This window comes from Tripterygium wilfordii, chromosome 15 (assembly GCF_013401445.1).
Source record: "Tripterygium wilfordii isolate XIE 37 chromosome 15, ASM1340144v1, whole genome shotgun sequence".
NCBI classification, from domain to species: Eukaryota; Viridiplantae; Streptophyta; class Magnoliopsida; order Celastrales; family Celastraceae; genus Tripterygium; species Tripterygium wilfordii.
This window is the reverse complement of record NC_052246.1, coordinates 5,214,292-5,227,405: the sequence shown is the minus strand read 5'-3', so window position 1 is coordinate 5,227,405 and position 13,114 is coordinate 5,214,292. Positions and strand designations below refer to the sequence as shown.

General features: G+C 35.9%; 1 pseudogene; it reads left to right on the top strand.

Moving 5' to 3' along the window:
* The first annotated feature begins 7,924 nt into the window (after positions 1–7,924).
* On the top strand, positions 7,925–9,532 carry LOC120016093 (annotated as a pseudogene).
* Positions 9,533–13,114: the final 3,582 nt, after the last annotated feature.

The following is a 13,114-nucleotide window of genomic DNA, read 5'->3' as shown; positions in this document are numbered from 1 at the left end:
CCGAAGCTACTAGTAATGCATGTTATGTGAGTAATAGACTTAGCATTAGAAAAGGATTAAAGAAAACTCCTTATGAACTCTTGTATGGCAAGAAACCTAAAGTAGATTACTTTAAGGTTTTTGGTGCTAAATGTTTTATTTTAAATACCAAAGACAATTTGGATAAATTTGATGCAAAGAGTGACATTGGAATATTTTTAGGATATTCATCATCATCTAAAGCATATAGAGTATTTAACTCTAGAACTAAAATTGTGGAAGAAAGTGTAAATGTTAAATTCGATGATATGACCACACTTGCTCCAAATGTGCGTGTAGAAAATAAATTTTCAGGTTTGGAACATCCTTTGAAGCACAAAAATGAAGGTACACATGGAGTACAATTGCTAGAAGAAGATGAAGATGATGTCCCTTTGGTGGAGAACTTAAGGGAGATGAATATCTCAAATGAAGAAACACCACCAAATGAAGAAAGTGAAGGTGAACCCGAGGGAAATGAAGAACCAAAAGAAGCTGAAAATGCTATGGAACAACCGGGTGTTCACAAATACAAGGTGATGAAGTCTCATCCAAAAGAACTAATTATTGGAGACTTGCATCAAGGAAGGCAACTAAGAGCCAAAAGGGACTCTACGGTTAATTCTAATCCTTTAAACTCTTTTGTCATGCTTTCTTTAGTAGAGCCTAAAAATGTACGTGATGCTTTGCATGATGATGATTGGGTGTATGCCATGCAAGAGGAATTAGAACAATTTGAGAGAAGTAAGGTTTGGACTCTTTGTCCTAAACCTAAAGACCACACCATTATAGGAACAAAATGGGTCTATAGGAATAAGATGGATGAAAATGGTAATGTAACTAGGAACAAAGCTAGATTAGTGGCCCAAGGATATTGCCAAGAAGAGGGTATTGACTTTGATGAAACCTTTGCACCGGTTGCAAGGTTAGAGGCTATTAGATTATTGCTTGCATTTGCATGTTACAAAAATATCAAACTTTTTCAAATGGATGTGAAAAGTGCATTTTTAAATGGTGTGATAAATGAGGAAGTTTATGTTAAACAACCTCCCGGATTTGAAAGTAAGAAATTTCCAAACCATGTTTACAAACTAGACAAGGCTTTATATGGTTTAAAACAAGCTCCTAGAGCTTGGTATGAAAGATTGTCTAAGTTCTTGCTTGAAAATGGTTTTCAATGTGGTAGTATTGATGATACTTTGTTTATTAAATACAAAGGTCTTGATATGCTAATTGTGCAAATATATGTTGATGATATTGTGTTTGGTGCTACATTAGAATCTATGTGTGAAGATTTTGCATTATGCATGAAGAATGAATTTGAAATGAGTATGATGGGTGAGTTGACTTACTTTCTAGGTTTACAAATTAAACAAACCCCACTTGGCACTCACATTAGTCAAACTAAGTATACAAATGAGATATTAAAAAGGTTTGGCATGGATATTTCTAAAGGTTCATCCACACCTATGGGAGTGGGAACCAAATTAGAACCCGACCTAGATGGTAATGATGTTGATCAAAAGAGATATAGGTCAATGATTGGTAGTTTACTTTACTTGACCGCATCTAGGCCCGATATTATGTTTAGTGTTTGCATGTGTGCAAGATTTCAATCTAATCCTAAGCAAACACATCTCATGGCCATAAAGAAGATTCTTAGGTACTTAAAGGACACACCTTCCCTAGGGTTGTGGTATGATAAGAAATCTTCATTTGACTTGCATTCATTTGTAGATGCCGACTTTGCGGGTTGCAAAATAAATAGGAAAAGTACTAGTGGTACTTGTCAATACCTAGGAAATATGCTCATATCTTGGTTCTCCAAGAAGCAAACATGTGTTGCTTTGAGCACTACCGAAGCCGAATATATGGCTATTGGTAGTTGTACTTGCCAATTGCTTTGGATTAAACAACAAATGCTTGATTTTAATATGGAATTTTCAAACATTCCAATTCTTTGTGATAACATAAGTGTCATACATTTGTCTAAGAATCCTAGATATCATGGTAAAGCTAAGCATATAGACATTAGACATCATTTCATTAGAGATCATGTTGCTAAAAAGAGCATTGTGCTTGAACATGTAGAAGGGGAACATAATATTGCCGATTTGTTCACTAAACCTTTAGCTAAGGATAGATTCATAAAACTAAGAAATGCATTGGGTTTGTGTGAAGCACCTTGAGTGCATATTACTTGAATGCTTATTATATTTTCTTGGTGATATGTGCTTATAAGCTAAATATATAAATTGGTATGCATGATTGAAGGGGGAGTAACCTAGTGTCATTAGGAGGCCATGGGTCACTTAGTGTGATAGGCTCCAAATTGGGTCACTTAGGTTCTATTAGTTCAATTGGTGTGTTGCCATTTGTTGATGAGAACTAGTTTTGATATTATTTGAAGAATGTTTATGGTCTTAAATCACTTTTGTGATAAAATCTCAAAAATGCTTATAAATCTTTTACAAAACTTGCATCAACCCCTTAGTTCTCCACTTTTTGAATTATTACAAAAAGGGGGAGAGACATGATGATAAATTGCATTAAAATCATTTACCAAAATGCATATATAGGCATAACTTAAGGGGGAGTGTATATGCCATGATTGGGAGAGAATAGATGTTAAAGTAAGGGGGAGCTAAGCTTACTTAACTAAAGTTGTATATGAGTTTTAAAATTGTTTTAAATTGATATCATTAAACTTTTTTAATGCACTTTGAATTGATATTAAATTCAATTACAATCAAATAGACATTTATATCATGCATGTTTTGTAATCATCAAAAAGGGGGAGATTGTTGGACCTATGGTCCTATATGTCTAATTTTGATGATATTAAATCATTTATAAATCATAATGAAACATTAAAGCAATATTTGATTTATATGAATTGAATTTAAATGACTATATATTTTTTAGATAGTGCTGGAAATTAAGTTTTGAAAACAAACATACATGGACTAAGTTAGAGCATCAATTTTCCAATTATCATATCTTAACCAACTTAGGTCCAAATGACTTGAAACTTGAATCACATATACATGAAGGTTTAATATATGTTCTAGGACTATAATCATGAGAAATTAAGTGCATCACATATATATTTGGTCATATGCTTAAATTCCGCCAAAACTAGGTTTTACCTAATTTTGTGCATATGTGTTCTTTGTGAACGTGGTGAACCAAATGAACTCCGATTTAAATGAAATTTCGTGTGAATCTTAGTTTCATCACTATGAACATATTTGATTTAGTAAAGTTCAAGAGAAAATGTCATTTACACTGAGTTTTCAAAATGACTTTGAATTTACACTTAGAATTTATCGGTTTCACTATTAGTGATCAAATTGCTTGGTTGAGTGACCAAACGATTTCCGATTGTTATGAAATTTTACATGGACATTCTAATACATATAAAATGATTTATCATGCAGTAATATGAATTTTCTGGGTTGTTTTTCTAATATAATTAACCTATGCGCTCTATATGAAGCTCTTTGAGCTTACATGCAATTGGGGAGTTCTACCTCCTATTTCCTTGTAGGTTAATCATCATTGTGGTCTCATATGGCTCAGAATTCAGTATGTTCAAGAGTGGTCGAAGTCCAGTTTCTAAGAATGAGCTTGGAGCTCTAGGAAACTATGAAAAATCCTATATTTGCCAACTTTCCACTAAGGCACTTAATCAAGTTGAATGAATCAAACATTGAGGCTATTGGTTGTGGTCTTCATGGAGATACAACTCTTTTCAATCATATGAGACAAACCTTGTCCTCTCTATCATTAGTGATATATTCTTGTTTGACATTTTCACTCAAGACATGTGCTACCAAGAAAGTTAGGTTGGTGCAATCAAACAAGATCCTTGACATTTTCACTCAAGACATGTGCTATCAAGAAAGTTATGTTGGTGCAATCAAACAAGATCCTTGACTAAGGGATCACTTTTGAAGTCTTTGATTCAAAATGAAGGGACAAGATGGCATAGTACAATCTACATCCATGGCTGAGAATTAAAGAGAGTTTGAATGGTCAAGATTTGAAGACATACATTGATCAAATGGTTGTGCATAAGACAACTTTCTTGCTTGCAATTTTTGACTTAAAAAAAGGAGCATGTGCAACGTCTATATGCTCTATGGTGGAGATTTGTTTGCTCAAATCATCAATGACCAAGATTAGGAGCTGCAATGGATGATAGAGATCAACTCTTGAAGTTTGATCCAATGGCTACAAGCATAGGAGAGAATTGCCTTTAAAAGAGGATCTTCCCTTTCATACAACTTGGAGAAGCATTTGCAATCAAGAGAGAACTTTGTTCAAAGCTTTCAAACATTCAAGCATCCATTGTCTACTAAAATCCCAGCTTCTTCTTGAGCCACTACTCAAGGCCTTCTCACCATTTTGCTGCTGCAAAGAGAGGGTGCTTTCACTTGAGCTCAAGGTGTTATTTCTCCCAAAATCACCTCACCTTACCTACTTGAAAATCCTACCCGTGAGTGTGTGATTGTTGTTATTGAAAGTTGTTCACTTAAAGTCCCTTTGTTAGGGCATATTACAAACATTGAAGTTTGAGGGAGTTCTTAGAAACCCTTGGTTGTAAAGTTTGAAGATTGTCTTGAAATCTTTAGTTTCAAGGGTGACCTAAAAACCCTTGTGAGTTTTGTGGAGCTCTTGAGAAAACCACATCCTTAGTGGAGGTTGAAAATCCTAGGTTGGTGAATCTAGGTAGTAGACGTAGGAGAAGGGTCTCCGAACTACTATAAATCGCTGTGTTGATTTCTTTGTTTACTTGTTTATATTTACTACTTGTTTCAAACTGCAGGATTTTCAAAACCCTAATCTGTCCGAGATTAGCAGACTGCCTTAAACTTTGAATTTTGATCTGAAATTTTGATATAGTGTTTATTAAGGTGTTGTGACATTGCATATAAAATTTCGTTGCATTTTGACATCATTTGATAGGTAAAATCTGAGTTGAAAAATCTGTGTGCAGTGTGTTGCTTGAAAATCTGTTTTGTGCAATTCTTGATTATTTGATATTTGGTCATTCACTATATTGTATCACATCTTGCATTGGATTGAATATTGATTAGGAAAGTCATTAGAGTCCAAATTTGTGTGCTACTTGTTAATTGCCATTAATTTGTTTAAATTGAAAAAGGGATTCCAATTGGAATTTGGGGACACAATTCACCCCCCCTCTTGTGTTAAAACTCGATCCGTCAAATATATCTATATATATATATATCTCTTAAACCATCACTGCTTGAAGATAATATTTTTATGTACGCAACTTCAACCTCCATGCTGGGGCTTTGCCTCCTATGAGATTTACAATAAGACCAAGTATTTCAGTTCTGTCTTCATAATTTCCTCTGCCCTGAAACACCAAATATCAAAACCTGTTTAAGTAAAAGAGTTAAGGACCACCCCCGTTTAAGTAAAATATTCAGTACTCAGGTTTGTGTTGGGATCCAAGTATCAAAACCTGCATCTCAATAGCCATGAAATTCTGGGTCCACATCTTCTTAGGCACAAAAAGGGTTAGGTGCCATACGGATGTTGATACAAATATTAATGCACAATCTGAAAGATTAACGCGGCATTTGATTGGTGTTTTGAAGGGAATGAAGATGAGATTATATATTCTCTTCTTTGATTGAGTTTTGGATGGTAGAATCTCAATCTCATTTCACCATCTATTCTCCACAAGGGAGAATAAATTTTGATGTGTAAAAGACTATTTTACCCTTGTTATAAATATTGTTTTATTTTCTAAAAAGAAAAAAGATTAATGTGGAAATTGTATTATTAATATTCTTACACTCATGCTCACTCTTTATATTATACCAAATATGATTATGCTCATCTTATACTCATCTCACACTTATCTCATCCTCATCTCATGCTCATCTCAGACAATTATGAACCAAATGCCCGGTAAGAATCTTGGCTAAAGTAACTAACAATAAGAATTGGGCAGATTTTAAGGACAGACCAATAAGTCTAAAACCATATTAAATTTAACTAAAGGTTTGCATCCCAAAGAGTCCAACAAAGAACAATTATATAATCATAAGCAGCATATATGTGCCATATTTTAGTCCAGCTACAAGTAGATAAATTATTTATACGAGCAGATGCATTAAAAAAAACAAATTTCGACTCTTTTCTTCTGCCTTACAAAAAAAATTAAGTCTGAAAAATATCTGCAGAATTAAGCTTAAAAAAAATGTCAAAACCAAGCATGATAAATATACTGGTAAAACATCAACATAATTGTATTTCTAAGATCGAATATTTTGTTCTTATATTGGTACATTTGATCATTAATCAAACAGGTCAAACCCTAAAATCCAAAAACCTAAATTGCCACATGAGTGAATGTGTACACAGACGCACTGACGAGCAAAAAGGCAAAGCTTGATCACGATTTACGGTAATGGCGGAGGTTTTGAGGAAGAATATAGGGAAATACCGGAAGAATAGACATTCGACAAGGGTGCAGCAAAGAGGAGAGACTGAGCGGGGCGTTGGCTCTTGGGTTGTCTAAAATTGTTAGGGTTGATCAATAACTTCGGAGTCGATTCAAATGTGTGAAGCAAACCTAAAAAAATTACACAAAATTGTTAGAATAAGTTGTCTCTTCGCACGATACATCCTAACCTATAAATATGGTGATCCCCATATTCAATTCACCATATCTATGGGTTAGGATATATCGCGGAAGAGATTTACATCTAAACATTTGTGAATTTTCATCATATATGCTTCAATCATATACACTCCAAAAGAGAATCCAAATCCAAATAAATCAATCGCGACATAAAAATAACTTTAACAACAGAACATCTATGAATAGTTTACCAAAGAAATACACCAAGAATAACTATCCAATCTCAACCTAACCTTTTTTTTCTCTCTAAATAAATAGAACTCATAAGCATATTTTATTTCTCTCTTTTCTCTCCGAAGTTATGATCAAGAGTTTATATTTATAGAGATTTTTGGGCGATGTAGTCGAGGTTATCAAAACGAAAACGAACCAAATTCAAATATGAGGTTTGGAAGTTTTCTAAATCTAACAAACCCTTTTCACGTGAGTGTTCATACCTAATTAACTTTTTAATAAGACGTTACAAAATTTCTCACAAATTATTGTACGACAAGGAGCTTTTATGGCATAAATATAAATGATAATTTGTTTATTTATCTGTTGAAAATCTCAGTCTTTCTCACATCAAAGATATTGTTCGATTTGGGTTTACCGATTCCCATAAATATATCGGGGCTGCAAGATTTTGTTCTTCCTGGACCATCTCACTAATGATACTTACGCCTAGGAAAAGACCACTTATAAGTGAGTGTATGACCTTTTATCTTATATTCCCACATCACCTAGGTTATCCAAGTTGTGGAACATAAATCATAGCATTACATAGAAATTTTAATAAATATGAGTATGATGATCACCTGAACATATTTGAAATTTATGTCATGTTTGTTGCTTTTCATGATTGAATTGATGGGTATATTTTTGATAAGGGAGTTCGCGGTCGGTTTTAGCTAGTAAAAATGAAATGTGAGGGTGTCATTTGGAAAAAAAAAAAACAACTTAAAATGCAGGGGCTGTACGTTCTTTTTAGCCTTTTACTTGCAAGGATGATGAGTTTTGTTTTGATTAACACTATTTACATTCATCATCTAACTAAGTATACCCTATTGGACAGAGGAATCCGGCAAACTTGACAGAGGTAGAGGAAAGCAGGAAACATTGTCGGGTTCAGATTTGACAAAATCATAAAAAAAACACCAATTGGCTATCTTTATGTGGGTGTACCTAGTTAAAAACATGGTGTAAATACCTATCTTTCGTTTTTTTTTGGTTGGGAAGAGAAGTAACTGGTACAAGCATATGCTCAGCTCATGGGTTTGGGATCTCTGTTTGTTGGGATTTATTCGCTTGCCTCTGGAAAATCTTCCCAAATCTTTGAGAGTCCTCCTTTTTAATTTTTCACTTGCAGATTCCCTTATATCTGTCTTTCTCTGTCTCTCCAAAAAGCTACGACAAATACGAATGTTTACTTTGAATCTCCCTTCCTCGTACTCTCCTGTCACCTTATTCAAATCCAGCCGCCAATACCCCGTAAATGCTTCTTCACTCCTTCAAAATTCAAGTCTTTCCACCAGAACCCACCAACAGTATTCATCTTCTCTCCTCAACAAGTCCAAAATCTCCTAGGTTTCTAAATTCCATGGTTATCCACTTCGTTTCTCTTCAAGATTCATTCCCCAGATCCGAGATTCAAGCGCCAATACTACCCATCTTGACAGAATCTTCGAATTCCCTGCTGGGTCTTCGAGATCTCTTATCGTAAAAGCAGCAGCATCTGAACCAAACCCAGGTGCAGAAGGAGAAGGCGATGTGGTTTCAAAGAAGAACAAGACTCTCCAGCTTGCGCTTGTGTTTGGCTTCTGGTACTTTCAAAACATCGTCTTTAACATTTACAATAAGAAGGCCTTGAATGTCTTTCCATTTCCATGGTTTCTTGCATCTTTTCAGCTCTTTCTTGGGTCTATTTGGATGCTTATTCTTTGGTCTTCCAAACTGCAACCATGCCCAAAAATGTCGAAGGAATTTATTTTTGCTCTCCTTGGACCTGCCTTGTTTCATACTATAGGTCACATATCAGCATGCGTTTCATTCTCTAAAGTGGCTGTTTCCTTCACTCCCGTTATTAAATCAGCAGAGCCTGTTTTCTCTGTTGTGTTCTCATCTTTTCTTGGTGACTCCTATCCTTTATCCGTTTGGCTCTCTATCCTCCCCATTGTTTTCGGTTGTTCTCTTGCTGCTGTCACTGAAGTCTCATTCAATTTTCAAGGCTTGTGGGGTGCTATGATTAGCAACGTTGGTTTTGTTTTAAGGAACATATATTCAAAGAGAAGTTTGCAAAACTTCAAGGAAGTGAATGGCTTGAACTTGTATGGTTGGATAAGTATAATCTCATTGATCTATCTGTTTCCGGTTGCTGTTTTTGTTGAAGGGTCTCAATGGATTCAAGGGTATCACAAAGCAATTGAAGCTGTAGGAAAATCATCCACCTTTTATTTGTGGGTGTTGTTATCAGGTGTCTTTTACCATCTTTATAACCAATTGTCTTACGAGGCTCTTGATGAGATCAGCCCACTCACATTTTCTGTTGGAAACACTATGAAGAGGGTGGTGGTTATTGTGTCCACCGTTTTGGTGTTTAGGAATCCAGTTAGGCCTTTGAATGCACTTGGATCTGCCATTGCCATATTGGGAACTTTCCTGTATTCGCAGGAAACCTCTGCTAAGAAAGCAAAAAAGGATGGAGGGGAAAAGAAGAGTTAGAAAATTTTGTTGATCTTCTTATAAATTTTGAATTTTTGGATTGGTAGCTTAAATGCTTAATGCATTTCGTTCACGTTTTTCTCGTTGGATATTATGCTAATTCAGTGTTGCAGTTGTGAAATCTTCATAAATGCTTAAATGCTACGTTTTGTATGCTTTTCCATGGTGAAATGAGCACAGAGTTTAGGCGAGGTAAAAGATGTTTCTTAAGAAGTTTTTCTTATTTCCATTTTGGCTTGATTGATATTTATGAGTGAGATCCCATGAATGCAGAGTGCATTTGGATGTTGAGTGTTGACCTTTTTTTAGTTGATAAAATTCTTAAACGTAGCATATATTTTGTTGTAATTTTGTTTTATATTCCTGCATTAATCACTTAATCCTTAATATATTCGAGCATGGACTTTATATTCACATTTTATGACTTGTCATTGACACTGACCGTGGTGCCAGTCAGTATCACATTAGTTTCTTCAACTGCTGTTATATTATTAAGGTTAGACCAGTTATGGTTGTTTGCCTGCTGCCAAGCAGTGTGAATTTTTATTTTATATTTCACTTCAGTTTTCTTTAGCTTTCATTTTGGTTTTGATTGGAGTTTCATGTGTCCAATTATGGATACATTGAATTATTGAAATGTTGATATTGCTTGATGAAATCCCATAATGAGCATTATCTCCTTTACAAGTGGTTAAGCATGAAATTGTGTTGCAGATCTCTCTCTTTACCTCGCTTGCTTTCTTCCTGATAACCTGAAGTATATGATTTCAAATGATGTGTACCATATGATGGGTTTTGTTTTTTTTTTTTTTGTTTTTTTTCCTTGTGAAGTTTGATTACCTACTGTGGTAAACTTACGATTACCAGGAGACTTTGCCTGAAACTGGTTGTTGTTGCATTTGTATTTTCCTTCACGATAGAAAACAGGAGTCCAAAAGGATTGTTTGGCTTCTGCTGGTCATTTTCAGATGGTACAGGCAGAATCAAATGCATTTGGAGCCCGGATGTTTCGATTTGGCTTTATGTTCCACCAGATGGTTGATGTTTCTGCTGAGAAGCCTTAAAATTGTTGTCGTTAGCGATCCACTCGTATGAAATGATGTTGCATTATGTTCTGTACTAAATTTATGCAAAACCTGAAATCTAAGTTCTTGAAGTTGGCAAGATCCCCTTTACAGCTTGTGTGATAATGTGAATGCTAGCAACCCCTTAGTTGAGGAGATTAAGGAATATACTCGATTGAACCCTGTCCACGCTTACTTACCCAAAAAAAGTGAATGCTAACACAAAGTTGACATGATTTTTGCACTGAAGTTGTTTACAATGGATGGTTTATCCACACAAAACTACAGTTGAGATTGAGTTCCAAAAACAGAGTAATATCAACCTGTTGTTCCAAGTCCAGCTAAAAAATTCATAATCTTTGAGCATTGTGCACATTGATTTTCGTGGGGTGTTTGATAGCTTCAATGGGTTTTCTTGGTATGAAAGAATTAAAAAAAAAATAGTGAGTACCATTCGTAGTGAGGGCAGAAATTTGGAAAGTCGAGTTGTTGTTGTTAGATGTTTTATTGTATGAAATAATCATTCGTGTCTGTTTGCTTTGGTAATGGTGCTTCTGTGAATTCTTTACACAAAGCATGTTATGAAATCTTTATTTGCTCTTATGATATTGATGGCCATGGTAATGGATTCCTGGTTACACACTTGCACTTTCTTGTTGAATACTAGAAGTGACTGATCTGTAGATGCAAATCACCTCCTTTTGGGGAACCGTAGTTGCATTTGGTAATTTGTTGAAACTGTATGGAACGTAAATATCTCTCCCCTCCTTGAATGTAAATGGTAGCCATTGCCGCATTATTGTGTCAAAGGCTAAGGGTTCAATTTTTGGTTATCTTTGGAGATAGAAAATAACAAAGAAGCAACCACAAATAGTGTAATTGGACTTTGAAAAAGTGTTGGGGAAGGGAATGAAGTTGAGAGCTCCAGAAAGTTTTGTTGCCTAGGTGTTTATAACTGATGATGTTATGTGATAAACAGAGAAGTTATTCCTTAGTCCCTGTTAGAATATATGGGGGTAATTGAGTCATTGTACATGTATATGGGGGTAATTGAGTCATTGTACATGTATTTTAGAATATACTAGATTGTATTTAGTGCTGTAAAAGGAATTGAAAGAGTGTGAAATAAAAAAAGAGATGAAAGCTTTCAAGAAAGAGCTTCTCTCGTAACATGGTATCGGAGCCGATTGCGTCGATCGCGATTGTGCCTTGGTGGTTGCAAGTAAGTTTCTGTTTGGTTTTGGTTTTCTTCTTCGTTCTGGTCTGGTAGCGTTGAAGAACTCACAGTCTTAGTTTTCTTCTCTGTTCGGATCTGGAAGTGTTGAAGCAATCACCTTCTCTCTTCTTGGTTCTGTTTCTGGAGTCTGGTTTCTGTTTCCAGTGGTGGATTCGACTCAGATTCAGTGCCTAGTGCGACTGATCTGGTTGTGCATTTTTTTTTCTGCGCAGTTGCACAAATCTTTGTGTGTTCTGTTTCTCGGCTTTATTCGGGTGTGTGAGCAGATATTTGTGCTGGTGATCTATTTCTGTGGGTTAGTGAGAGTGTTTGCAAGTCCAAATCAGTGCTGGTGATTTCTGTGTGTATTTCTGCTGGTGATTTCTGTGGGTGTGTGTATTTCTGTGGGTGCTGGTGATTTCTGTGGGTGCTGGTGATTTATTTCTGTGGGATAGTGAGAGTGTTTGCAAGTCCAAATCAGTGCTGGTGAATTCTGTGTGTATTTCTGTGGGTGCTGGTGATTTCTGTGGGTTAGTAACAGTGTTTGCAAGTTAGTGACAGTGTTTGCAACTCAAAATCAAAGCTGGTGATTTCTGTGGGTTAGTGACAGTGGTTGCAACTCAAAATCAAAGCTAGTGAATTGATTTCTGGTAGTTCTGGTTGTTTTTATTACACAGACTATTGATTTCTTTGATCTGTTTGTCATGGCTGGTCCTAGTGAGACGAAGACATTTACTGAGATTATCACCACTGGGCATCGTATTACTGATAGAAAACTAAATGGTGTCAATTATAGTCAATGGAAAAGGGTGATTAGAAGATATCTTTCAAGCATTGATATGGAGAACCACTTGACTGAAAACCCACCAACAGAGCCTCGAGCAAGGACTCAATGGCAGAAAGAAGATGATAAATTGTTTACCATGATTCAGCACACTATGGAACATTCTGTTGACGACATGGTCGGGCATTGTGATACTGTCTGTGAGTTATGGCAATATTTGGAGTCCCTATATTCCAGCAAGCAGAACTTGTCCCATGTTCATGATTTGTTATCTGGTTTGTATCGTGCTGATCAGAAGGGGCGAACCTTGGTTGAATATTATACTGATTTTAAGCGAATGTTTGAGGAGAAGAGGACCTTATATCCCATAATAGCTGATGTGAAGAAAATGCAAGAACAAGAGGAGGAGATCATGGTTCAGTGCTTCCTTGCAGGGTTGGAATCCGAGTATGATGTGGCTCGGTCTCAAATCCTTACAGGCTCCACTCTTCCGTCACTAGCTGAGGTGTTCTCTCGGCTGCGCAAAGTCTGTAAGGATGGTAAAGAATCTGGAGTCTCTGCTGGTTCTGGTGATACTTCTGCTTTATTGGGCTGGACACCACCAGTTGGTGGTAATAGAGGTGGTCGTAGTAGTGGTCGAGGAGTAC